Source organism: Varanus komodoensis, unplaced genomic scaffold (genome assembly GCF_004798865.1).
Source record: "Varanus komodoensis strain SLA01 unplaced genomic scaffold, ASM479886v1 scaffold12, whole genome shotgun sequence".
NCBI lineage: Eukaryota > Metazoa > Chordata > Lepidosauria > Squamata > Varanidae > Varanus > Varanus komodoensis.
The window spans coordinates 7,125,660-7,153,442 of NW_025335349.1; the positions used below are offsets into that span (position 1 = coordinate 7,125,660).

Consider the following 27,783-nt stretch of genomic DNA (forward strand, 5'->3'; position numbering starts at 1 on the left):
TTAGGCATGTTGACTGTAGACCTTTGTCCTGCCATGTGGCTGCAGTTGCTTGGTGGGAAGGGTGAGGAGAGCAGGGTGAGATGAGCACTTGCACATCCCACGATCACACCCACCCCGTGATGGGTGGGCGCTTGCACATCCCACGATCACACCCACCCCGGCTCTGTTGCCACCCTGCCGTGTGCAGATTGGTGTGGTTGTCCGTAAAGAGAAGCCTGCTCCATGCACATGGATGCCAGTTTCACTCTTATTCACAGCAGAACCCTGACCATGCATAGTATTTCTTTCCTTAATTTTACCCTGCCTTTCTGCCAAAAGAAAAAACTGTGCCCAAAGCAGCTAACAATAAAATCTTAATTAAAATTATACATAAAACAAATTAAAAACACAATTGAAAATGCAACAATAAAATAAGCAGTGCAAGCTAATTAACACCTCCCACCCCACGTCAGCAGCAGAACAATTTATAGTCTGGAGGCCTGCCTGAAGAAAAGTGCCTTTGTTTGTCAGAGAGGGAGCCGGCACAGCACCTGAGCAGGGAGTTTCAGAGCTGGGGAGTGGCCACTGCAAACGCCCTCTCTCACCCCCCCCCCAACCAGTTGTGCCTCTGATGGTGCCAGGCCTGATAGAAAGGCCTCCTTCCAAGACCTTAAAGCCCAGGCACATGCATAGACTTTGGAGACTTGTTTCTTCTTCCCTGGGGCTTTTGCAGGAAGTGCTTGCATCACCTTTTTGCCATCTCCTGGAAGAACCCACAGGCAAGAAGGAGAGACTGACTCCCACTCTAATTCCCCAGCTTCTCTGCAGAGAAGTGAGTAGGCTGATTTATTTTCCATGAGCAGAGGCTTTCCTGTAGCTAGAGATGGGAAAAAATGTGTTTGCACTTGCTGAATTGTTTGAACTGATGTACATTTGTAATTTGGTATCTGCACTTTTGTCAATATTCCAGCGCAGTTCTCTAAGCATAAACAGTGTACAGAAATGCACATATTAGTGAAACTAATGTACAAAGCACATTATATTTGTCAGTCAGCCAGGCCAGAGTTTTTCAGGAAAATGGCTTGCCCAAAACAAGTGACTATATTAGGCAATATTGTGTAGAAGAATGTGTATATTGAAAGAGAAGGGCATGAGAATTTCATATGGACTTAGGAGCTTGAAAGAAGAAGGGCCAGTGAATGGAGGAAATGGCCGCTGCAGGAAGCTTTGTCCTTTCAGGAAGGAGGCTCACAAAGGGCATCTTGCCCAGGGTTCCCTCAAAACTGATTAACATTACTGCTTTTTCCTCTTAGAAAAAGCCTGTCACCTAATCCTAACTCTCTTAGTTTGAAGAGATTTGTAGCAGTCTGAAGTTGCTGCAGTGATGTTCCTGTTAAATCACAGCTTTAAAAAAATCAACCAACATTCAGGGGGGTAATACTACTGAAGAAGGATTTTTCCCCATTCCCTGCTCAGGTTTCAATATTTTTAAGTAAAAAAAGGGGAGGAAATACTCTTGTCCCCAGCTTTTTCCATTTTATTTCATTTTCATATCTCCAGTCCAGTTTTCCATTTAGTGAGAACTGGGTAGTAGAGGAAACCAAGGTCTAAACTATTATTATGACAAAGACAAACAAAAATGAAATGCTGTCAGACGGGCAGCTTGATTTACCAGCACACGTTCTAAAATGAAATGTTCTCTAAAGGCATTTAATGAGCTATAAAGCAGACTTCTCTCTGTGTGTGTTTTTAAGGCAGTTTCCTTCCAACATGATGCTCTGAATCTGTAAATACAATAGAATTGTACAAATTTAGAACAATTACAGAAGCAAATTAGCAGATTGGGCAGTGAAGTGATGTGAAGGAGGTGTTGCTGCGTGATTGCTGCAAATACCAAAATAAATGTGTGTTTAATGTAAGGCAAAAATACAAGGTTTCCCCCTCACTCTCAGGCTCTCCCTCAACCCATTCCACGCCTCGTCTCTTAACAGCTCAGTTTGGGTTTTTCACAAGTTGTGATGTGACAGAACATAATCTGTTGAATTTCCACCTGCGTGAAAGAAATAGAAGCTTTTGCCAGGAAGAGTGGTAAGGCCCCTTCTAGCCTTTCTGTATTTGCAGACATGGACAGAACAGGACAAGCAGCGAGACAGGTCAGGAGGCAAAGAACGGTGTCAGTAAGAGAGGAAATGAACGTCAGCAAGATGTGCAGAAAAGCCGTGAGTGCGTGAGCATGCAAAATTAATAAGGAGTGAATAAAGGGCCGCTTCCACACATTAACCTTTCAGTGGGTCTGTTTTACAGACCTGCATTGTGCACTGCTGACATGATCACATTTAAATCAGAATGACTGGAACATATAACTAGAGGGAAGCATCATGTGTAAGAGTGCAGCAGAAAAATGAGTGCAGCATGGAAAACTGATGTGACCAAGGGCAGGCCCTGGAATAGATTCCCTGACCTCCCAGGCAGGCCTCCTTAAGGGGTCACTGGTGCGGTTCGTGTTGGGCCTCGGGGCCAAAGGCCAGAGCCCCGTAGCTGCTGCCTGGTCCACTCCACTTGCAGATGATGAAGGCATCGGTGCAGCTGAAGCACATGCAATTTGTTTGCTGCAGTTGTGGCTGTGCGATGATTTTCACTGGGCTTAAGACCTGCAGCTGCAGAGTTTTTTCTTTTACTAAGTGTTGCTGAACTTTTAAAATTGTTGTGTTGCACTTAACAGCCTACAGAGGCACCTGTAAAGCATGGAATGGGAGGTGTAGAGAAAGGGGAACAATTAGTTGTAGTCACTTTTTGACTGATTTATTATACTTATCCAAGGAGTGAAGGAAGAGTACAGCTGCCGCTGCCTCCTCCTCTTCTCTTTGTTATCGCAGGACAATCCTCTGAGCAGTGGTATCATGTTAAATTTTGAAGTGCAGGCATTTATTGTGCCAATCATCCTAGTTAGACCCCCCAGGAGGGCCCAGAATTGCAGGCAACTAGTTTTGGCTTGCTGCAGCTTTTTTCCCCCCTTAAATTTATTCCCCCTTCAGGTTGCAAGAGTCTGCTGTCTAGCTCAGTTTTGCAATCTGCATGGTAATAAATATGGACAATCCCTCCCTCCCTCCCTTTTAATTTTCACAAATATTTTGTCCCCCCCCCTTTTTTTTGCACTGGCACAACTATGAATATTTGCAGTTGTGTGGGTGACCAGTGTGCAGGAGAGTGCATTGTCCCACAGGCAGCAGGTGAACTCATTTTCTTTTTAGTTGCATCTGACAGCCGTCAAAAGATGAGCAGTGAATAGTAACCAAAGGCAGAAGTGAATTAGCTCACAAAAAGAGAGGAGCATATTGTCTACCCCTTTTGTGGCAAGATCCTTGGTGGGAGTGGTTTGAAATGTATGTGTGCTGCAGGTGCCCTCACTTTTGCACTTATTCTTCTATCTGAAGAACATACAAAAGTGCAAATAAGCTCCATTTCTCAAATAGGATTAGAGAGGATTAAAAAAGTTACACTGGCAGGAAAGTGTATAGGTATACTGCTGAAACACAGCAACTATTCTACTTGAGTGCAGTTTCAAATAATAAAGTTAAATGTGTACAAATGTCTCTGGAGGTGAAAAAAATTAAATCTGCAAAACTCTTTATAAAGGTGGAAACTGTTAAATTGAGGGCCTTGGAGTCCTCTTCTGACTCGCTCTGTTTCTATGTTTCTAAATTTGTTCAATCTTCCGAAAGATACAACCTTCCCAGTAAGTTTATGCAAATTGTGGACCCCCCCAACATCCACCCACACACAAAGTTCGCACATTTTCCTAAAAGTGAAAAGAAACGAGGCGACAAAATAAAGGAGTAATTGAGTAGTGTCATTTCAAGACGTGATAGAGAGGGGGTGTAATTAGTGGATTTGCAAGGAAATGCCAGCCGGGTTTGGCAGGGTTTTGCCCCTCTTGCTAGGTGGTGTCTCTCTGTTTTAAAGAACCTTCCCTTACATGACTCTGCCAGGATGGGTTGTAATGGTAAGCCATACTGAACAAACCATGGATTCACAGAGTGGCTTGTTCATGAAAAACAACCGGACAGAAAAGCCATGAAGGTTTGGACTTTACTGTAAGCCATTCTGTAAACACCCATGGTGACAAGCCATTGTGGCTTAGTGTGATGCACAAACAAGGTTAATGCCTGGCCCAAAGTTACCCATTGAGCTTCAGGGTCAAGTGGGGACTAAAATCTCCCCAGTCCTAGTCACGCAATCTAAGCACTGCTCCACACTGGCTCACAACTAAAATAGTGCACATGGCAGGACAACCCACTGTGGGTTGCTAACTATGATAGTTTGTCGTATCATGTGAATGCAGACTGATTCCTGTAGCATGGTTTGTTTGAGGGCAGCAAGCCATCTGAGAGCTTGGCTTGTTCAAGAAGTTATGGTATCCATGATAGGTTGCATGTCATCTGAACATGGTGACTAACCCTACTGTGGGTCCCAGGGATTGGCTAGAGAGCTTCTCAAAACCGGGACCCCCCTCCCCCCGTTTCCAAACATGACTGGGCAGCCACCAGTGCTAAACATGCCAAGAATGTGCGAGTGGTATCTGGGTGCAGCTGGCACTGACATCCTCCCTTCCTTGCTGTGTGAGATATTTGGGACTCATTGAAGCTTTCCTGAAAGCTGACTTTTGTAGTCTGCAGGAACAAAATGTGTAAAGTACAAACAATCAAATGAAAACCATGGAGAACACAAATTGGCAATTGGCTTGTGATCGTGGCAGGGAAAAAGACCAAGGGAAAAAGGAGGGGGTTGAATGCACTGTGGGTTGTTTGCCCAACATCCAACTCCCTACAGATTATTTCCGAGATGGATAGTAATGCTGTGCAAATGTGCCCATGGATATCTAAAGAGAGGGGGCTATGAAACCAGAGTTTAAAAGGATCTAGCACAGTGGTAGCGAACCGATGGCATATGTGCCGCAGTGGGCACACAGCCCTCTCTGTCGGCATGCGAGCCGAGTCACCCCTGTGTTGCCCCAGCAGCCGAGCATCGGATAACAGCGCACATAGGGGCCCTGCGCATGCTCGGAAAGGAGTAGCACCAGTCGATGGCATCACAAGCCATGACTCATCCAAGTTTTCATATGGCCAGTCAGTGCACTGCCAAGGATGCTTGGACTGGCTGTGAGTTGTTTTTTTTCTAACTAAAATCTCAGTATTCAGGTTGTATTGCAGTGTTTGAACTTTGCGATAAACAAGTGGGTTTTGGGTTGCAGCTTGGGCACTTGGTCTCTAAAAGGTCCGCCATCACTGATCTAGCCACATCAATATAAGACAATGGGGCTTTGTGGAAGATTTCAGCCCTGGCAGTTCTCTTTAGGAATGAATGTACAGCCAAAAAATCCCCCATTATGCCAGGACTGGTGCTGCACTGGCAGAACTGCCACTATATTCAAGGGAGAAAATGTGCTCTTCAAAAATAACAGACTTGCTTGCAGCATCCTTGGAAACCCCGGCAGGGTCCACTCTTTCAGGACTGTGACAGTGACAACTGGAGGCTCACATAGGGAGGAAACCAATGGACTGATGCTGATGATAGGGACAGTCCTCAGCACCTCCTCACACCCTGTGATGCCAGAAGGCTGGCCACTGTCAGCCGCTGTAGCAAAGTCAGCCATGATCCAGGTACTCCCTGTTCCCCAGCGACCTTGCTGGCACCATTTCAGATTCCCTGAGGCTTCTCACAGCAGTAATGAGAAATTGAGTGGGTGGGGAGAAATGAGCATGCACCGGGGAAAAGAGCGAGGAAAAGCCTGTGCAACACTCTCTCCTCCAAAACTATGATTTTGGAGTATTGCAAGATGACTTCAGAACCAGGTCAATGTATTTGGAGAAGAGTAGGTATTGATGACTTGGAATGCATAGTAATTACTTCCCTTAATCCTAGATTGCTACAGCAGATAGAACCTTGTAGAGAAAGTGTTTGGGGTTTTTTTGTGGGGGGAGATAACTTCAGTCTCCAAGGTCCATGAATGAATAATAATGGAAGACACAGAACTATCGTGATGGTTGCAGGAGGACATACATGGCAAGGAGTAGCACACACAAAGGCCTTGGCATATACCAAGGCCATTTTTATGTATATCATTTTAAGTTTCAACTGAAGCACTTAGCTATTTTAGACTTTATTATAATGTGGATGAACAGATGGAACAACTGAAGGTGGGAGGCATATCTTGAGGGAAAAGTAATGATAAAACGATAAGCATTCATGATCCCAAAAGAAGGAAAGAACAACCAAGCTCAGACAACAGATTTTTGCTTTTAGAACAGCAGACTACAATAATCTCATAATAATTAGCAAGGAAAGCTCTATGGAGAGAAGAGCTAAAACAAAAAAGAGTTCAAGGGGACTACCAGTTGCTGGAAGCATAATTATAAACCCTGTCCATACAAAGGGAGATGGGAAGCTTCATCTTGGAGATCTGGCACGACTTCAAAGGCATCTCTGTACTGATCTCAGCAACCAGAAGGAAAACTTTACAAGAAATGGAAGAAAGGTGAAGTCTCCAACTAATTGGAACAGCACAGGTTTAATATATAGGCATAATAAAAAGGAAGAGAAGAGAACAGGAAGAGAGAGGAGACAAAGCATAAAAGAGATTGTAACCATCACTAAGGGATAAGCAAAGATTTGTGGAAAATTGATTAAATTGTGTTGTGTTGCACTACATTTATTGGTGTCTGAGGAAGAATATGCCCCAAGACCAGCAAACAGAAATCTGCAGTTAAGAAGTAAACACATCTTCCCCTCTCAGCTTAAAGCAGGGGTGGGAGACCTCAGGGCCATTACCTCCTTGCAGCCCTCCTGGGATCCTAATGTGACCCTTCAAGACCCCCCAGATGCCCACATCTTCTTCCCCCAGCTCTACTCTCTTTCTCTCAACCACTGATCATTTGGTGGTTTCTCAACTTTTCCCCAATATACAAGATAGGGATATCTCTCCTGTTACTTATTTACTGAGAGTGAGAAAGCTTTAAGCTTTACCATTAGAAGGCAAGACTCACTGGAGAGGACAGTAATGCTAAGGAAAGTCAAAGAAAGGCAATCGCCAGCTGTGAGATGGTGGTCTATAAAGGAAGCCACAGCCTGGACAGGACAGGACATTCTGGGGAGCTTTCATTCATAGGGTCGCCATCAATTGGAGATGACTCATGGCACGTGACAACAACATGCTGGGGTGGTGTGTGTGTGTGTGGGGTGGGGTGGGGGGTGGGAACCACTGCTTTGCCTCTGAGGCCTTCTCCAAAGTTTCATTTTGCTTTCTCTTCCCTACCTCTGGCTCAAATGATAATTTGGGCTGGACTTGAAGGGCATGCTCCACAGAATCCATATCCCCCAGTCCATATTTCCTTACCCTTTGAAGTTTCAGGGTGAAGGAGAGCAAGCAGTTCTTCTTCAGCCAGACTCTCAGATGCTGGTAGTCTCATGTCTGTATTGTCTCCTGCCCATATTGATGGTGCCAAAGTTAAGAATCCAGGAGACTGTTCAGAAACAAAACAACCCTCCCCCCACCACCAATTTCAGAGTCCCCCACATTTGTTAGAAATGCTTATTTGTTTGTACATTTATAGCAAAGAATTGCAAGAGTGCACAGGACAGTAGATCAAACAATTCACCTGATGGAGAGAAGCTGTTGAATTAGTAAACTGATTGTACGCAGGATGAGAGCAGAGTTGGATGAGGAGCTTCACCATCACTGGAAGAGTGCTCCGTCAGCCGGCACATGGCACAATGAGGGCATCTCCTGATGTGCAGCATTTTGCAGGGTCCTCATGGGAATAAAGTGTGGGCAGCTGTGACATGGGACATGCTGGGACCTCTCAAAACTGATGGTGATGGGGTTTTTCCCATTAGCTTAAAGCTTGCTGGGCTACCGACTGTTCTTCTACAAATACTCCCTTGTTATTGTTCTCCATGTGTAAAGATTTATGTTTTCTGAGTCATAAGTGGTTTCTGGCAGATATGAATGTGGAATACCTAAAAATAGATTTTAAGGGAAATAAATTTTATTCTGTCAAATGATCTGTAGTACAAAAAAGAGACAGGCACTTGCTTTTAATGTTCTCTCCACAGGTGTGAAACCATTCCAAGTTTTGTTAAGCGATTTCCAAAAAAAAAAAAAAAAAAGAGAGAGAGAGATCGAAGAGAAAAAGAAAGCAAAAACTCAGTGTACATACAGCTGGATAGTGAATTGAAATAACAATTTTTCATAATTGCAGAGGAGCAGCTGCATTTTTTTCTTTCATTGCCAAACAATGTTCTTAACTATATGTATACATCATCATCATCAGGTTATTTTATAGCACTAAATATTCCTGGTATCCCAATATTTAATTATGCATGTTTATCTTGAATTTTGAAAGATGCAGCAGATTTAGTACATTCAGGATCTTTATTGTGCCCACATGGTCCCAAACTGAGCATTTTGGGCAGAGTCTTACAGTATTATGCTACTGAAAGAAACACTGAAGTATAGCTCAAGGCTGAGTTTAGCACAGCACTGGAGATTCTTATAATTATATTTGTCACCGTCTATTCTTGAATGTGTCGATGGAGGAGATGTCTATGCTGTGCCTGTGTGTGTGTGTGTGTGTGTGTGTGTGTGTGTGTGCCCACACATCTGTGCAAGTCGGAATATATCTTTGTATCTGAGCTGAGTCTGATTTTGACTCTGGCAGGCAGATATTTGCACACGGAAGAATGCAAATTTCTCCTTTCTTGTAGCTATTTTTGAGGATATGACTCAACACCTCTGATACCTGTAAACCAAAAAGCAATGGCTGGTCAGCCCATGGTGGGTCTCTGTCCTTCAGGTTATTAACTAGAGTTGTGCTAAACGGAATCTTTCCCAGTGCCACGTGGGATCTTCAGGCACAGGTTGAACATGGGCCAGCCATGTGATGCAGCTACAGAAGAGGTGAATGCAATTCTAGGCAGTATTCCTAAACCCACTGTAAGCTTTTCAAGTACCTGAAGGGCCATCACACAGAACAGAGCAGTTCTCTGCTGTCTCAGAGCCCAGGACTTGGGTTCTTGATGGAAAACTGTTTTGCTTATGGAATGGCTGTGGAGAGGGTCTCTCCCTCCCCAGAGGGGTCCAAGCAGAGGCTGCTGGGATGCTCTGGCCTTTGAATCTTGGCATTGAGCAGTGGAATAGGGGACTGACCTAACTGCCATAAAAGTCCTCTTTCAAGTTCAGGATGGTTTCCCAGGGAGGTATTCCCTCAGTTCAGGTTCAATTGAACTGAGGGAATACATTGCCAAAGTGAATGATATGGAGTAATTGCACATGCAACCCAGTTGTATCTGTTTTCCCCTTAATCTTCACCCCACATTGTTCAGCACATATCATAGGTTTGCAGTCTTGGTTCCTCTTTTCACTTCCACCTGCCTCTTGCAGTCTATTTTCCATGAATTTGCATCTCTTTGCTCTCATTCACAGTGCACAATAGGTGGGAGCATTTCGACCTACCCATCCAGCTGTCATTCTCTCTCCCATACGTGCCCTGAGGTGTTCATTTGCTTACTGCTACAGCATAGAGATGATTTCACTATAGTCAGCAGACACTACTACTTAACTGAAGCTTTATTCCTTTCAACCTTGGTGATGCTCAAGAATGTCATATTAAAACTGAAAGTATACTCTGGTGTCTTGCACTGCAGGATTTGCTGGGAAAATAGTGAAAGGGGAGGGGGAATGTTAGTGTTTAAGTAATTCAGGAAATCATACTTGCATTACAAAAACCCTAAACCAGACTTGGTTTAAAAATGTTTTAATAAGCTGCTTTAGTCATGGGAATTATCTGTCAAAGAAATACATTGGGGTGCTTTCGGGATCCCAGGTGGCAAGATGATGGAAGGCATTGCACTGATGAGCTACTGTCCTGATTTGCACATAACAACCCAGGTTTTTTAAAGCCCTGCATTGCTTGGAACGAGCAAACCTGCTAGTTCATGCTGCTTGGTTATTCCCACTTGACTCCTGGCAGCAGCAGCAGCGAAACAACCCAGGGATGCTCTGTCCTTGTGCTGTTTGAGGTGGTGTCCAAACATGGAACTCTGGCTTGTCTCCTGGCCAGCAACCCAGAGTTGGAACCCTTAATTAAATTTCATTTTGCGGGAGGATGCCTTCTGTCAGCCAAATGACAACCATTGGGTACAGCACTTTTATCTCAAGGGAGAGAATTCAGTTCTGAATAAAGAAAAAAATGCTTAGGTATAGCAAATAGCTTGTATTATTACAATGGGTAGTATCTACTACTGCCACACTACTGCTATTGCTCTTTGCTGAATGGGACTCACTGCTAGAACAACAGAAAGCTAGTACTTTTGAAAGCAAGTCAGGAAACGCACAAGAACGCTCATTTCTTCAATGGGTCAGGTTAATAGAGCTCTGTTCTGCAAACTCCCCTCATATAGTCTATTCTGCTCTGAGAAGTAGCATTTTTTGCCCTGATTGCTTCATGAACTTCTAGCTTCTTGTTTTGTGGTAGTTCCCACTTACACATGGTCTCTATGGTACGCTAACCAAGTAGATAAATATCCATCCAGTTGAGATCCTATCACCCAATAGTTCTATATTGATATTTGTTTCATTGAGGATTATACACACAAAATCAAACAGATCAAGTACGAAAGAGAGGCACTGTGAACAATGCCAAGAAAGTATTAAATCTGATTTTTTTTAAACCAAAGAGATACACAAGGCCTTTGCCAGAGCAATATGGAAGTCTCTGGAAAAAATTACTGTTACTTAAGAACAGTTCTTGACAACTAGTTCTGGGCAGAGTTTATGTGTCTTGAACACCACCAAACCTCTGTGTTGTGAGACAAATCCATCTGACACAGGGAAGTTTCACAAGCAGAACTTCTGAGTAAACAAGGACAGGTTTTTACTGCATTGTAGGTTTTTACTGCATTGTACAGAGTCAGCCTCCTGTTTTAAAAATGGGGAGCTGTGTCTTTTTAAAATAAAGATGTTCAGATAGTGAGTTGGCAGGAAGCGTAAGTAATTTAAGCACATGTAAGCTGAGGAGGAAGTAGTTAGGGAAGTCAAAGAAAAACAGTAAGATGAAATAGTCATATAAGGCTATAAAAGCAGTCATGTGAAAAAGAAAATGACAGTGACGAAAAACCAATAACACAAGGGAGAGGCAAAGCTTCATTTATATTTCAGATCACCTGAGATCACCCAGAATGAGCCATGAAAACATATAAAAATAATCAAACCAAACCAAAAAACTCTGTTCTGCAAAGCTGTCCCCAAATGGTATCCACATATGGAAATAACTGCATACAAAGCAGGACATTTTATCCATGTCAGGGAAGTGCACAACTGTTCATAAGTAAATACCACAGAGTACAATGGGACTTACTCTCAGGTAATTGTAGGAATGAAGCCTAACTAGCCCATCATTTTCTGTGCTACAAAAACACTGCTAATAATGGATTTAGCTTGTTCTAACACAGGCACCAAGATTGCGTCTTACTGATCAAGTTTAATACAGCCCAAACAATATGGTGGCCATCAGTGCCTTGATAAAGTCAGCTCCTGCCAAGGATTGCTTGGTGAGTTCTTGGCAAGCCACTGTATGACTTGTGGAAGCATTTAGCTTGCTGGGTCACATGAGAAGGCCTGTGCTAAACAAGAGATAATATTTAGAATGAAAATCAAAGAATGTTGGAAAGATATCACATCACTGGCACTAATAACTCAGCAGAATGTGTGTTTAGGATTACAACTCTAAGTCCACAATCCAGATGTGAAAGCCTATTGATTTCAGTAAGTCAGGCACTGCAACAAAATTTCACACTATGCACTGCTTCTCTTCAGGCTATTCTATTCTCTGCAATCCCCCACCCCACAAGAAACATGCCCATTGAGCATAATGGCCTTTAGTTTTTCCCCTTCTATTCTGGAAGAAAAAGCGGGCGGCGGGGGGTGGGGGGCAGGGAGGTTGTGCGTAATCCCAGTTGTTGATTTCTCCCTTGAAATATCTGGGCGGCTTTCACTTATCCTTAAAGACATTTTAAACCAGGATGTGACTTAGCAAAACAACCAGGTGGTTCTTCCTACCCTTTTTAGATCTCTATGTTTATTTCTCTCATCCATTTCCAGCCGTTCCATTCCACCTCATCTCCAATATGGTTGTCAGGATTTCCCCCCCTTTCAGTCACTTAGCAGTTATGGAGTTCTAGAGGGGTGGGGGAAATGGATGAATATATATCCCTATCTGAAATTTGGAATGAAGCATAATGTTCCCTCTGTTCTCCTATTCTTCCGCTGGAGCACTGGCAGCTTGCCATTACTGGAATGCCGTACTAGGACAGATGAGCCCCTGGTATGAACTTGCAATGACAAGATCCTTTTCAATTTCTGATTCTTTCCAAAATGTTGGCACCTATCATTTCTTAGTACCTGTAAAATTTAAGTAGCATTTTTAAAAAATCGCCTGTGCTTTGGCTGTTGTCATTTTTAATGCAATGGCACTGTGTTACTCTGTATCTGCGTAATGCAAATCACATTGTTAGAACTGAATAAATGAGACACCTATGCTGAAATAAGAATAAATACTTGAATTTTGAAACTGTGATTTATGAGTAAGTAAGGGGTGAGGTGAGGATTAAACCCAAGGAAACATACCATTTTTAGCTTTTCAGAGCTTAGACAAAAAGACATGCCAAAATTCCAGGTCCCCCAAAGTGTTCTCTTAATTAGAGTTGAGGAGTGTATGCAGAGCAACAACAATTCACACTGTTTACTCTGAACAGCAGCAATTACACTGTGCAATTACATTGATCCAATTACCATGTGCAACATATTCCAATGTAAGGCACAAGGCTGAAGGCAAATTGAAGTATATTTGCATTTAAAGTACAATTGTCGAGTCCTACTTAGATCATACCTGTAGTAGAAGTGTGTGCAAGATCACTTGCAATAACAAAGTGCTCTATTTGTGTCAAGGATTCTAAAACCTTTTCATGAGCTTAATTAAGGAACCTTTTTCTGACAGTGGGGACATGTTAATTGGCAGTTCTGAACAAAAAATGAAAGTACTGTGCAGTATTGCAAACAGCTTGCTTTACTAACCTGCCAACATCTGAAATGTATACATACATACAGGATATATCAAGATCTACCTCCTAAAATACTTATTACTTTGTCTGCTGTTTGTTGTTGGTTTAAAATTGACTGGAGGATTACCTCATATGAACACGAAGGTGCCACACTGCTCCTGTTATTGCTACTTGCCGTCAAGTCATCTCAGACTTATGGGGACCTTAGAATAAAAACTTTCCAAAAGGTCCTATCCATGACAGCCTTGTTCCTCTTGATATCAGTGAGGGGAGCAGATAGAATTAATCTCAGCGCCTTGTTCGAATAAACTAGATTTCAAAATAGTATGAAGAGATTGTGGGGAAGGGAGGAGTTTGCATATTGCAAGTCTGTGATTGTCCCTTTTTATATTTTTGGTTTATATGAGCCATTTGAAGTTTGTGTTCTGCCAACATCTATTTTGAAGCCTGATTCAGGAAGCAATAGGAAGGAAATGTTCCCTGAATACCCACATGGAACTGGGATAAACAGTTGATCTTTACTTCTGTTGAGCAACTGAAAATGAGAGCCATGTACATTTGCTTGCGGGTGTCTGGTGGGAGGCAGGCAGCAGGCTGTAGACAAATGCTGTCACCAAGCAGTCGGAGTCCCCCACGCAGGTGTGGGTGGATGGCCACCCTTGGCCTGGTGTGGTCACTCACCCTCTGTGTCCCACCTGCTTCCTCAACCTGGTGCCCCCCAGATAGGTTGGACTGGTTCCGATTTGGAGTCCTAAATGCAAAATACCTTCAAGACTTAACTTGTATAATTTATCCACCATGATTTTATTAAATGGTTGGAACTAAGTTCTACTAAATGTGGGACCAGTACACTCAAAAGCCAGTGGTTTCATGCTGTCATCATCATCATAAAGGGGATGACTTTGGGGAGGGGCTGCAGATCAGTGGATGTGCACATGGACTGCATGTAACAGGTCCCAGGTTCAGTCTTGGGTACTTCCAAAATGGCTGGAGAAATCTTCTGCCCAAAACCCTGGAGAGCCCCTGCCAGTTCGTGTGGGCATTTTTGAAGGACTAGTTATCTCGACTGGGTGGAATTCAGCTTCTCATGCCCCCATAGCAGCCATTGCTCTGCACGTTGGTCTTCTTTTCTCTGAGTGCTGGAGTACTCCACACAGGGCTCCGTGGAGGACTGCATGGGCTGTTTCACAGATGCACTGAACAAAGAAGGTAAATGCTCTTGGCTTGCCATGTGCTAAACAGATGATGGGTATCAGATGGTAAGACAGGGTACGCCACAGAGATATGACAAAGCACAGTGGTCTGCAATGCAGAGCAAAGCTACTGAAATTGTAAGAACCATATGGTGGTAATAATCAGGACATGTGCAAAGCAGGAAAAGATTTCACACCAGGAGGCTTGATGGGGCCAGGAAGAGATAGAGCAAAAAAGGAAGAGAAAGGCACATAGGTCCTGCAGGTAAAGCAGACAGTGTTCAAGGTTTATTTTTCCATCACTAAGACTGGCAGTTTACAGTATGTCTGATGCAGAAATTGCAAAATGTACATTTATGCAGCCTGGGTGAAATCACTTTTGGAATATATCATCTAGTTCACCTTCCCTTTATATTATCTGTGCTATTGCTAATTATAAATAAATAATATGTCTTTTAACAGACAAATTATTTTAAAATTATGAATGGCTATCCTCCTCATTTTTATATATGTCTCGCCAGTCTTTTGGTTGCCAATTAAGACTGAAAATAGAGCATCTTAATAGGGAACAATAAAGCATGTTGCTTTTCTGAATCCTTTGATGAAAGATTTACAAAAGATACACTGTCTTCATATCTGGAGCTGTCTGAAGCTTTGTTTCTTTACAGAAACCACCTTGTTCCAAGTGGTTATATTCTTCTATATATAATTTTATTAATGAAGGTTTTGGACCCTACTGAATCCCTAAGTAAGCATTTAACATGAGGGCCAAACTTCCTGTTGGAGTAAATGTGTGCTTGGCATCAAAACCAGGAGCCACACATGTAGCCAGTGCCTTTCCTCCATCTTGCTGTATCAAATCTATGCAGAGAGCAAAAACTACCTCAGCTGAGCCTCAAATATCTTGTAACAGGGATGCAACATCTTATTTGCAAGTATTTCATAGTAGGACGCAGGGTACAGTGGCTGGCAGGGGAGTTCCACCTATTTCAATATTTGGAAGTTGGTTCTCCTTATATTGTTTTTGTTATGATTAAAGCACTGAAGGAACTCCATCTTTTGAACTGAGAGAACTAGAGGGCTTATGCAGAGCAATCATTGCTTTGGGCTGTTTATAGTGATCCGTGACTGTGAGAGAATGTCAGTAGCAGAGTGGTCATAAATGTTGTCTGACTCCATTAAAAACTGCCAGCTTGTCACCAGTCCTATGAGCAGCCACACCGGAAACTTGAGTGCATGTTCTCAGGAAGGATTCCTGAGGCTTGTGACTTGATGGGGGGATGGAGTTCACCGAGTGGATCGTATGGCTGTATATATGCAGGCCTGGTCTTACCAGTGGTATGGACAAACATTGCTCCTTCTTCAAGTCCTGTGCCTCCAGGGCTGTCTTTATTTTGGAGGGCAGGAAAGTGTCCAATGATACTGCTAAAGCTATGTACTTGAATACAAGTTCCAGATTGGAGATGAGGTCGGCATATTTATAGAGATGGCTTTTTCAACTGTTTGGCATGTGGGCAATGTGTTTATGAATCTGCTGAAGAAGCCAAGTCAGTAGGTACAAAAAAAAAAAGAAAAAAGGAAAGGGGACATTATTGTCCTTCAGTAATTACAGTGGTGTGCTTTGAGAGAGATTCTTTGCACAGGTGCCTTTATAAAAGCATGGATAGTCTCAGAGCCCGCATGTATATCCAAACTAACCCAAGGTAGCTTGTGGTCTGTGTCATCCTGCCAAGTGCAGAGTACATGAGCACACATCAGGTGCAGAAGGATGGTAGAATAATGGTCCCCACTGGTTTGGATTCTATAAAAGCGTGCATGACTTCATTACCTCTGTTTGCAAAGATCCAGATATTGATCTGGCTTTTTAGGCTGCCAAACAGCAAGATCCATGCACAAGGCTTGCGGAACAGCAAGGTTTGCAGAAATACACAAGTACAAAAAGTACACTGAAGTGGGATTTTGAAGAGCCCAGTGAAGACTGAACATTTCAGTGGCCATCAATGCTGACTGGGTGGGAAGGGAGGGAATGAAACACCGTCTGGGAAGGAGGATTGAATGGAGTATCTGGGGGAAGGGTATGGTGACTGTCTGCAACACCAAATAGGCATGCTCCAGAATGTAACATCGTGTTGCAAATTACACTTACTTATTTATTTGACTTCTGCCCCACATTTCTACAAAAATTGTCACTCAAGGCAGTTTACAATCATTAATCACTAATGAAATGGCAATAAAACAATAGATCAGACAGTTAAAAGCACAATAACAGAATGAAAATAGCATCCATGCCAAAAGACCAGTAATACACCAAAGGCCTGCTAGAATGAAACAGTCTTTGCCTACTGACAGAAGGACATTTCTGTTAATGTTTTATTAGAGTAGAGTAGAGCCTAGCAAACCTGCCCATTCTGAAGATCATATTTGTGTGATCATTGAGGCTATCAGCCTTGGAGTGTGATTTCTCTCAGCATGAGGTGGAACAGAACGTGTATTGGCAGTGCACCAACTCCTCCCCACCTTTGCTGCTGTTGCTTTCCACTCTCTGTCTTTTGCAGAAAGTGGCATGGCTGGAAGAAGTGGCTGCAGGCCTCTTGTGAGGCCCCCAGAACTGCTTCTTCTGGACAGGTCTCTCTCGGCATGCCATGCAGACAGAAAACCTGCTGGCGCTGTGAAGAATCCTAGTGGTTGCTTTCTCACTGTGGCAAATACCCAAGGCAGTTGAGCCACTGGGAGAGCTTCCCAGGTCACCCTGTGGAAGTGGTGAGACGGTGGTGATGAAGGGCACTCCTGGGAGAGTGACGCAATCTGCTGATCCCTCAGCTTTGCCACCTGACTATGTAAGCCACACTGAAGGAACTTCAGCAAGACACAAAAGAGCATTAGATGCATGAATGCAAGGCAAGGCATAGTACAGACAGGGGAAGAACAGGCATGGCCACTGCTTACATCCATACTGTGCAACGTCCCATTCATAGTTATTTTGCTGGAGGAAGAGGAGGACATCGGAAGCCAAGCAATGTTATCTGGGATCACGTGGCTCAATTGCTGTGGCTCTTTTTAGACAAAGCCCATGCTGCCTGTGTTTATGTTCGTTCTTTCTCCATTTGCTTGCAGCTGTTAGTTGACCATGACTTGGTACCAGCAACAGAATGTTCACTGAGAGGTTTTGTACTCATTCTCAGTCAGAGCCTCCTTGATAGTCAGTCAGTGCTCTTGATTTCTGCACATCCTGAAGCACCCTCATTTCACTGATACTGTTGTCTTGTATTGCCCAGGAGAGAGAATAGAATAGAAAATCCAACATTGATCAGCTGGTAAAGACATTCCTTAAAGGAAATTTCCAACAGATGTGGAGTGTGTTTGTTCCCCCGCTCCCAACACACACTTTTAGAAGGGTGTTATGGACAGAGCAGGTTTCAAAGAGAATTTTTGAGCTATTTTTGCTTGGTTTTTTAATGGTTACATATGCTTTCTAAAACATAAATGAAATAAAATCCTAGCTCGGTAGGTAAAACCAGATAATATTAACTCCTTAACATTCTAATGCAGTATGGATTTTTAATTGGGTTGACTTTAATTTGGTGGCTCGTTTGAGGAATTTTTTGCTTTGTGGCATCTACCTATAAACCTATGAAGTTCTTGTGCAATTACTTTCCTGCATGTCAGGAAACTCTCATAGTCATCAGATCATTTGTAGCAAAGACCCTGCATCCCAGGAGATTACTGGACTAGTTAACTGGCCTTTCACTAATACACTGTCAACATCTGTCCATACATGGTTCTGAACTGGTGAATGAAGCAGCATAAGTACTGCAATATTACAGTAGTATATATGCAACCACAATATTATAAGCAAATACAATGATATAAATAAAATAGATGTATGTTTGTGTTCAAAGAAGTTAACTTAATATAGGTATAGCTGAAATGAAAAGAGAGAGAAGTAGGAAAAACTAAGGCTTTCTTCTTTTCTTGTAAGCATTAGGTTTAGTTAAGCTTTGCTAAACTAGCGAGCAATTCCATGGAAATTGCTTTGCGTTTCTCATAGATAAAGAGACAGGAGCATCAGGAGATAATGCAGCCCAGCAATCTATGCAGCCCAGCAATGCCAATCATGTGTCCTGGCATATTTCAAAATGAGTTTTCCAGGCTCTCATGCATTTTCTTCTAGCCCTTCTAAGATTTTTCAGGAGCAACCAGAATGATCCAATAGATATATTGTCAGATTTTATATCCAAAAGCCATATACATGCAAATTCTAGGTAGACAAGGTAGCTTGGGCTCGTCTAGTTGCCACAATTGCCTTTATGCAAATTTATTGTGAAAGCTAACACAAAGATTGCAAAGCATTATATGAATTACCGCTGCACGTTCAGGATTAAGCAAGATCACTTGTGGATACTTTGGGGGTGATCAGTCTTCTTGATCTGTCATCTGCTTATGGTGCTGTGAACTCTTGCTAATTTTGTTCTATGCAGATTTCTTCACACTGGAACAAAGCATCTGTACAGAAGAAAATTTATTTATTTATTTATTTATTTAAACCATTTTTATGCCGCCCCATTCGCAAAAATCCTCGGGGCGGCTTACAACAATGTAAAATGGCCTCATCCTGAGTCAGGGCACTGTCCATCTGGCTCATTGCTGTCTACTCCAGTGTCTTCGGCTAGGGTGCTTGCTAGCCCTACCTGGAGATGTGGGGGATGGAACCTGGGGCAATCTCTTTGCAATGCATATACTCTGGCTGCAGCCCCTCCTAAGCAGTGATAACCACATAAATCAGTTTTCCCCAATCAAGTTCTCTCCAGATACTTTGGACTTCGGTTCTTATCAGCCCCAGTCAGCATGGCCCATGCTCAGGAATACTGATATCCTCTGGAAGCTACCAGACGCGGGAAAGCTGCCACATGCTTTCGATGTTCCTTTGAATGAAGGAAAATAATGGAGTGCCTGTTAAGGGCCAATCCAACAAGCACTATTGATTTGTTTATCTACAAAGCAGGAACTTTCTGTCGTATTTGAAAACAACCAAATAGCCATTATATTATCCCAATACATGGGCCAATTTCATAGTGTATGTTAATGTCCACAATGGGTAAGAGGACACAGTGCAACTATTAAATAGAATCCAAATGTTATGCTTCATAATAAAAGCTTTTATAACCCATCTTAGCCATTAAACTAGCTCGTGCCTTGCTAATCTTTGAAGTGCTAATGGCTTGTTATTTACGTATATGTTCTCCCTGTTAAGAACCTGCTTTTAAAATGAGCCATATACATTTATGAAAGTGTTGCCTTCTTATATTGATGGTCCAGGCTGGGAAGTCACCTGTTCTGCTGAAGCACTGCAGCTGGCTGAAACGCTCAGGATAGGTCATTCAGTGTGGGTTCCTGAGGAGACACAGCTTCAGCGTGTTTAAAAAACAAAGGGAGAATGAAATATGGCTACAAATCCAGGGGAAGCTGAGGATGCCTCTGTCGGTGGAATTCCTTATCCATCACAGCTTTTGTTGTTAGTTTTATAGAAGCTATCCATGGTGCTGAACTCCATCCCCAAATAGGTGTACCACAGTGAAACATCACGGCTACCTCCTATAAAGTTCAGAATAAAGGTGCAATGGATAAGGGGCCCCACTGATATAGGAGTTCATAGCCTTCCCTGTAAATTTCTCTTTCTCTTCATATTCAACAAGCAGTTAGGTCTGTATTGTTCCATGTGCCCCCCTTTTAAAGAACTACTTCTCTTTGGTGGAACTTGGTAACCTATTTTACTTCTGAGGAAGATGGTTGGCCTTAGTAGGTAAATTTCTGAGAGAGGAATTTTTTAAAACTATTAGTGCACTTATGTGTAAATGGGGAATGCCAATACAGTGGGGTGCTTGCAGATGGAGGGCTTCTACCAGTAAAAGTGCACTAAAGGTGTACAAGATTTTAGTTACAATTCACACATCACGTGAAAAAGTCCCCTTCACAACTTCAGCATGTTCTCCAAAAATGCAAATTTCCCAAATGGACAAAATGTGCTGGTTTTTTTAAAAATGTACAGCTTTGAAAATAACATAACCTAAACATGCACAATGTATGTTATTTTTCAAAGTGAGGCTTTTTAAATGGGTGTTTTTCAAAATGTATACTTCTGTGCCTTTTTAAGTTCATTTTCAGGCTTTCATCAATGGGCAGGGGTCTTTTCCCATTTGAACAAACAGGAGAATGGCTTGCAAGTGAGAAATGGAGTGAGTCAAACCCATTTTTGAAGTAATGTTTGGAGAATTTCCTTGAGCTCACGCTCCCCTGGTTCTACCATCCCTATTGCTAGCCCATTCCATCTTTTGCTCCTTAATAGATTTTTTTCCTTGTTGGAAAAAGACAAAAGTAGTAGTGGGAAAACACAAAAGGGCTTCAAATAGAAGATGAAGTAATTTGAACTCCTCATAAAATGTTGTGAATGAGGCAATAAAAGTCTGCTTTGGAATCACCAATAGACTCAAAATGGTAGAACAAGGCCTCCCTTCAACTCCTGCAAGTGTTTATCCAGTTAGTAAATGTTTCTAAATATATTTGAGTTGCAGCTGTTCTATATTCAGAATGCTGGATCCTTAGGGAAATGTATTCAGCTTCCTAGATTTTTTTTTTTAAATTATGGCCAGTTGAGTATGCAGCAGCAAGAAAGAGCAATCTGCAAGGTGAGAGAAGAGATGATGCATTGGAAAGAGATCCTTAATGGGAGGATAAGATCTGGCAAGTTCTCAGATGTCCCTATTTTAGTCTGGGCAAGGTTGGAGTGTATGATTTATCGAACAGAAGCATAGATCCTCATATAGATGAAATGCGGGTGGAAAACGAGTTGAAAACCTTGAATTAAAATTGGGTCATAACTGCAACAGTGTGTATTGCTGAAAGCAAATCAAATGTATTTATTTATGTATTCATTAGATGCAGATAGTGCACACGATTTCAGCTGGGATCCAATAGTGTCATTTTGCCACTGGAAGGAAAACCCCTGGCAGAATTCATTTCCTCTCTCAAGTGCAGTGCACTCCCACCCCTACATCTGCTCCTGAGGGATGGGGGACCCTCTGCAGCAGATTTGTGGTGCAGCAAGTTTCTGCAGGAGAAAGGGAGGGCCGGCGCACCCGTTGCACAGATGGAAATGCTGCTGCACAAGCGGAAGTGCGCTCATACAACGCTGGGCTTGTAAACCTTTCTGTCCTTTATCAAATGATTGTCCAAGGCAAATGCAGGCTGTGTGTGTGTGTGTGTGTGTGTGTGTGTGCACGTTTGCAATTAAAACATATCAGTTCGGCATTGCTTGCAACATTTAGTCTGCACTGTTATGCACACTCACCTGGAAGTAAACTCCATTGAACATCATGGGCTTTGCCTCTGAGTAGACATGCTTAGGATTGCTTAGCTACTTTCTTATGGATGCTGACTTCTTTGGCTTCTTGTTCAAAAGGAGAATTTACATTAATATGTCAAAGGGTACATCACAGGACAGAGGAGTTGCCTGGCCCTTGTTGTACCTGGCAAGCAACTACTTTTTTTCCCTACAGGTTGCCAGTTATTTCTTAGCTTTCTCATAAAGTTTTTTTCTAGTATTTTGCTGGGAATTGAACCTCCCCTAAGAGAATAATAACTATATTTGTGTGGATTTTAAGCAAAATAGGAAAGTTCTGTGTATTTAGCTCACTCCATTCCTTAACAGGAATTCAAAGCTTTGCAATAGTACTGCAAGTTGCAATTCTCTTCATGGAAAATTAGCACAACTGAAGTTGTGCATTGACTCAAACATTTTGGATCTTTGCTTTATTTGGGTCTTGCTTTATTTTTTAATAATCTGGATATTGTCTAGACCATTGAAAGCCACAAGGTACAATTCCTACTGTACTATTCTAGAACCTGAACATTACTGAAGGAGAGAACAGATCTGGCCATCCAGTTTTCTAGTGCATGGTGAAACCTTTAGCAAGCATCACACACACACATACACACACACACACACACACACCATATTCTAGTCACCATTGAACTAGGTTTTAAAACACCTGTATGATCACTCCACTATCCTTCAAGGTCCCACTTGTTGGCATTATGAGCAGGTGTTAGTTAAGAGGACCAACCTTCCAGCTCCTTGAATACTCCTTTGAAAAGAGCTAAGGTAATACTGTGATATGCATGATTACACCTTTTGAATGCAAAGAAGGAAGAGAAAGATAGCTACAATGGGAGACTGCCCAGAACCAGTGTCTGCTGCCATGACCCCCCTTCCTTGTGTTTCCCACATTCAGAATATCCACTTGTTAGAATGATCAGGCCTCATGAGTGGTGAGCGTGTGAGGCTGGACCAATCCAGGGAAGTTCCCTTTGGCCTTAGAGAAGTCATTCCTTTTGGTCACCCATCCCACATAGTCACAATCTCGTGAAGCACACCAACAATACTCAATCAATTATTTCACTCTCTTTTCCGTCCGTCCGTCTTTCCTTCCTTCCTTCCTGTCTAAAGTGAATTTGGGAGCTTCTAAGTCTCATTCTAAGTCTAAGCTATATATGAATCAGGCAGATAGATCTACACTGTCAAGAGTGATCCAGTTCCATGCCACATTGAACTGGCCAACTATTATGTTTCCACCGCAGTTATGCTTTTCTGTATCTCCCAGAGGACTTCTCTTTCATTCACTCTTTCAGTCATACCTAACAGCAGTCGTGGCATACAGAACAATCACTTCTTAATAGTGACCTTTGTAGGAAAATATAGGACCACTCAAAATTAAGAGGAAGATGTCAGCATTTGAGGTTTGGAGAAGTCCAATAAATCTTTGGAAGAAACCCCAAGAGGAAAACCTCTCTGTCACTGCTGAAGAAGTCCAGACTATGCTCAGTTAAAGTTAATTGAAAAAGAAAACTGGAAAACTGGCACTGAAGAGGATGGAATGCCATGCTTGAGCTTCTGGCAGCTTGGGGCGTCCTGCAGGGTGGCAAGAGTGCAAGGATGTGGGGATACACCACTTCAGGGCTGCATGTGCTAATTTACATGTGCAGATGCAAGTCAGAAATAATGACTCTAATGTAACCTATATCACCACAGCAGAGTTTTCCACAAGGTGATATTTAATTTATAATTTACTTGTGATTCCTTGCTTACAGTTGCTTATGGGTTCCTTAGATGGCATCAAGATTCTCCAGTTTTGCTTCTGTTTTTTTCCAAAGAACTTTCCCTGTTCTGTTCTGCTTTGTTTTGTTTCATTTAGAACATGGAAAATGCAGTACAGGGTATTATTTCTGAAAGCACTGCTTCCGCTTGTGTATTTGTTTGATTTTGTGGTACCACAGTACCATCTGAAGGTTATGTGGTAGAAGCTCAGGAGAGGAAAAGCCTTGCCAGAAGAGCTTAAATCTCAAATCTACAGTGCAAGCATAAGGAGATACATGGATCTTTCCACCTGGAAAAGCTCTGGGTGACTCCTCCATCAGCTGTCCAGGTGCTGGCTGATAGGTAGGTAGCTTAGAGGGCCCCTCCACTCCCCCTTTTAACATCTTTAAACTGGACTGAAACTGGATAGCTTTTCAAATAGAGGAGCCCTTTAAACAAAGGACTGTTCTCTTCAAAAGGGATATGTGGCTACTCCAGCTTTGCAGAAGTACAACAGATGTGCAGGAAAATGAGACCCTAGTGGGAGGAGGAAACCTGCAAAATGGCTCATTGAGAACAGAGCAGGTTCAGTAGGTCTGGAATGCTGATTGACAGTTGGAGGAAAGGAAATGGAAACTGCTGTGGGTACGATGGTTGGGGTGTCATGGAAAAGCATGGCTGGCTGGCTGGCTGGCTGGAGTCCTGAACAAGGACACTCTACAATGCAGTGTTGTATTAAAGGTCCCACTTCTTAAAAACTGTGGAACGTCTCTGATTTCCCACACTGGACCTCTTCCTGCTTGCCTTGACCTTGGGTGCTGGGACTGAGATGGGCACGTGCACTCTGGAGCTGACTTCTCTAATGGCCTTCAACAGCCATGCAAGGTCTTTCTGCTCAGGGAAAACAACTTCCCGGTTTCAAACCACTTGAGTTGGTCTTGAGGAATTGTTGTTGCCCCCTCCCATATTAGCTATTCTCAGTTAAATTCAGGTTCTTTCTGTAAGAATTCTTCCCCGTCCCTACTCATATCCCATTTCACTCAGAAGCAGAAACTTCTTAGAAGTGCATGGTTGGATTCAATAGTAAATGTGGGTTTGAAGAAACCACATGAGATGGAGAGTTCACAAGGCATTTTATCATCTTTGATATAGAAAAGCCTGAGGAGGAAAAAGAAGGGCTGTAATAATTCTTGCTGGCTTGGTTGGAGAAAGACTTCCTGGTTGAACATCTACCAGTGAACCCTTAGGGAAAGAATAGCAGGAAGCTTACAGTTTTAGCTTCCTATATTTGAACTGCCATACATCACTGTACCTCTTCAGTTTCCATGGCTTTTGAAGTGCCTTTGTCTTTCAGTAGGCATTCTCTTTTGTAGCTTTTGGGGTAGAGAGCACAAGTTAGGCTGTTGCTGTTATTAAAGTTTTTTTTATGCAGAAACAAAATTCAACAGTAACCCACTTTATGTGACCTTCTGTGTATGGTAGATCCCTTCCATATCTTTTTAGAATGCCAACATGACATGTAATGTGCAAAGCAGACTGCCACATTATTTCTTTGTTATGTCGTGGACAGTTCTTTCCTCTAATGGGCTTGAAGCAGCATGCATAATTACATATGCCCTCCCGCCCCTTGAGGTCAGCAATGGATGCCCTTCTCCGGGAACCCTCTGTGAATGATACTAGGAGGGTGAGTACCTGGAGGAGGGCCTTCTCCGCGGTGGCACCCCACTTATGGAATGCGCTCCCCAGAGAGGTCCGCCTGGCACCGTCGTTATTTGTTTTTCGGTGCCAGGCTAAGACCTTTTTATTTAAAACTTATTTTAATTGTTAAATTATTGAATTAATTAGGATTTTAAAATTTTTAGCCGAGAATGCACTGGGGGTTTTTAAATGATTTTTTTTGTTATCATTATGTATGTATGTATTTATGTATTCTTTGTGAGCTGCCCCGAGGCTTTGTTGCCATGGGGGTGGCATAGAAATGTTTTAAATAAATAAATAAATATCCTTTCCTCTCACAAGTACTGTATAACTTGATTCAGGCTGAGGCTGAGTTTGCACAACACAGCAACCCACTCAGGCAAGAAGCCATTGTGGGTGGGTTGTTCTGGGAGGAGTCCAACAGACCATCAACCTGCATTGTGGTACTCTGCAGCCACTTGTCAAGAGTAGTATGCATTTTTATTATTTTTCGCAAATTATTGCTTATGTTTGAACTTTGTTGGCTGTGTAGATGTCCTATTGACATCAAAGTTATTAATTGGTATTGTGTATTGTTGTATATGCTTTTAGTATACATCAGGCTGAAAGCTTTTTTTTCTTTTTTTTTGCGGGGGGTTGGGAGCTAACGGACAATATAAAAAAGCTTAAATAAGGAAGTTTTGCTGCTGTTACCAAGGTGGCTTGCTGGCTATTGGGACTCATAGGGTTCAGCTGACACAACAACCCTTATAGGTGACAACAACATTGGAACAGCTTGTGGGTTCTCAGGATGGGTTGTTTAGGAAAAACAAGGTAGATCATCAAATTGTCTGAACCAGGTCTGAGATCAGTGACTGGACTGAGGTCACTCTCAGTGAGCTTCTAGTGGGAACTAAAATCCAGCTCCCCCCAGTCCTAGTCTAACCATTAGACCACACATGCTCTCTAGACTGTGCAACTGAATTCCAGAGTTCTTCGTGGAAAGAGGGGTTTACAGGAAATCCTTTGCAAGGCACATCAATGCGAAGACATTTAATAGCTCCCACTTTTGTATCCTTGTATTGGAATCAAGACCATGGCTAGCAATGGCTATTAATCTAAGCATTAATCTATTAATTTTGTAACATTTTTAAATTTCTGCAAGTGTACAGTGGTGGGGGACAAAAATCGCCCTCACTATAAAAGGGGCCTCAAACCCCAAGCTGTTTCAGTAAGGGCTGTCTTGTGCGCAGAGACATACAAAACATTTTTTTAAGCCAATGTTGCAAAGGAAAGTGTTGACCAAAATAAAAATTCCAAAATGCATTTGAGAGTGATACCTTGCTTAGACTAACTTGTAGGCAGGTAAGTTCTTTGGAAAGGCAGGCTGGGGTGGATGGAGCAGGGGTGAGCATTGTAGAAGTGGCTCTCTTGAGCGGTCCATGGCTTTTGGAGCTCCTCGAGAAAGAGACAGGCTGGCTGGGCATGCCGAGAGCTGTAGGGCTTTGCTCTGTCTAAACGTGTGCAGGCTTACACCCTAAAATACTTTCCCACCAAATGGACCCTTCATTCCCTCTATCACTCCCTCTTCCACCCACTTCCTCTCCCACTCTTAGGTGTAGCCTGAATATATATAGGAACATTTATTTCAATATATTTGATAAAACATTAGAGATAAGGAAAATATGCAAAGATGGTCCTTTCTCTAAATATGATGAATGACGTGAACAAAGTATTTGATTGTAAATCATGCTTGTGGCCAGTTACTCTGCTTGTCAAGATCTGAGAATACTTGTGGTGAAGAGGTGATCTGAATAGGCCCTTGTGAGCAGATACCATAATTTGCACACTACTGCAAAGTGCTTTTGAAATAGCACACCAATTTGAGGTTTCTGCAGGCCTTAAGCTGAGCAAGCACATGAATAAATATATATTCTGTTCTCCTCCTCATACAAGTTGGCACTGCCAACTTCTTGCAACATATTTTCTTATAATTACCAAGGGATGTCTGTAACAAAAGATTAGGCTATTATTATCCCAAAGTTTTCTTAAAACCAAACAAGTAAGGTCTAGGTGATATGAAAATCTCTGGTGCCATCTGCTGGACAAATTAGTATAAGGCACTAGCGTTGGAAACCTTTCCTTGCATGAGATTTTGGTTGACTACAATTTGAGTTTAAAGAACGGAATGGAATGCCTTTCTAATGGGATGGAGGTGGTATATGTAAAGAAGTATTCATCAAAGGGAAGTGGCTGTGTTGCTTGCTTCTTAAGGTCCCTATTTATGGGAACCCAATATTTTATATTTAGTAGGTATGAATAAGAGCGGGGACGGAGCTGTTGTACAAAAGCTGATGAGGAGCAGCAACCCATCGAGAAGCACATCAGATGCATGCTTAGATTGAATCTGTAGGGTTTAGAGCTCCACATCTGCTGTTATTGCAAGGCACTGCTGTGCTCACACCATGAGTTCTGCAGACCTGCTGACTATTCCTTATGCCCAGCCCCATCAGGGTCACAAGCTCAGGAAAGAATTGCTGGCAGAAGTTCTGCAGAGCTTAAGATCTCAGGCCAAATGCCTAATTTTTGAAATGTATTTTTACTTCAAAGCATATGTTTGACCAAATTGGAATGGATCACTGGTGCTAGAGGAGAGTGCATGTGTTTAATCATTTCCTGCTAAGATAT

At 42.5% G+C, this 27,783-nt stretch overlaps 1 protein-coding gene across 1 annotated transcript in view; it reads left to right on the forward strand.

Annotated features, from left to right (window-relative positions):
* LOC123019010 (regulating synaptic membrane exocytosis protein 1-like) overlaps positions 1-27,783 on the forward strand; it is an 85,485-nt gene that overhangs the window by 51,417 nt on the left and 6,285 nt on the right. The window lies entirely within an intron of this gene.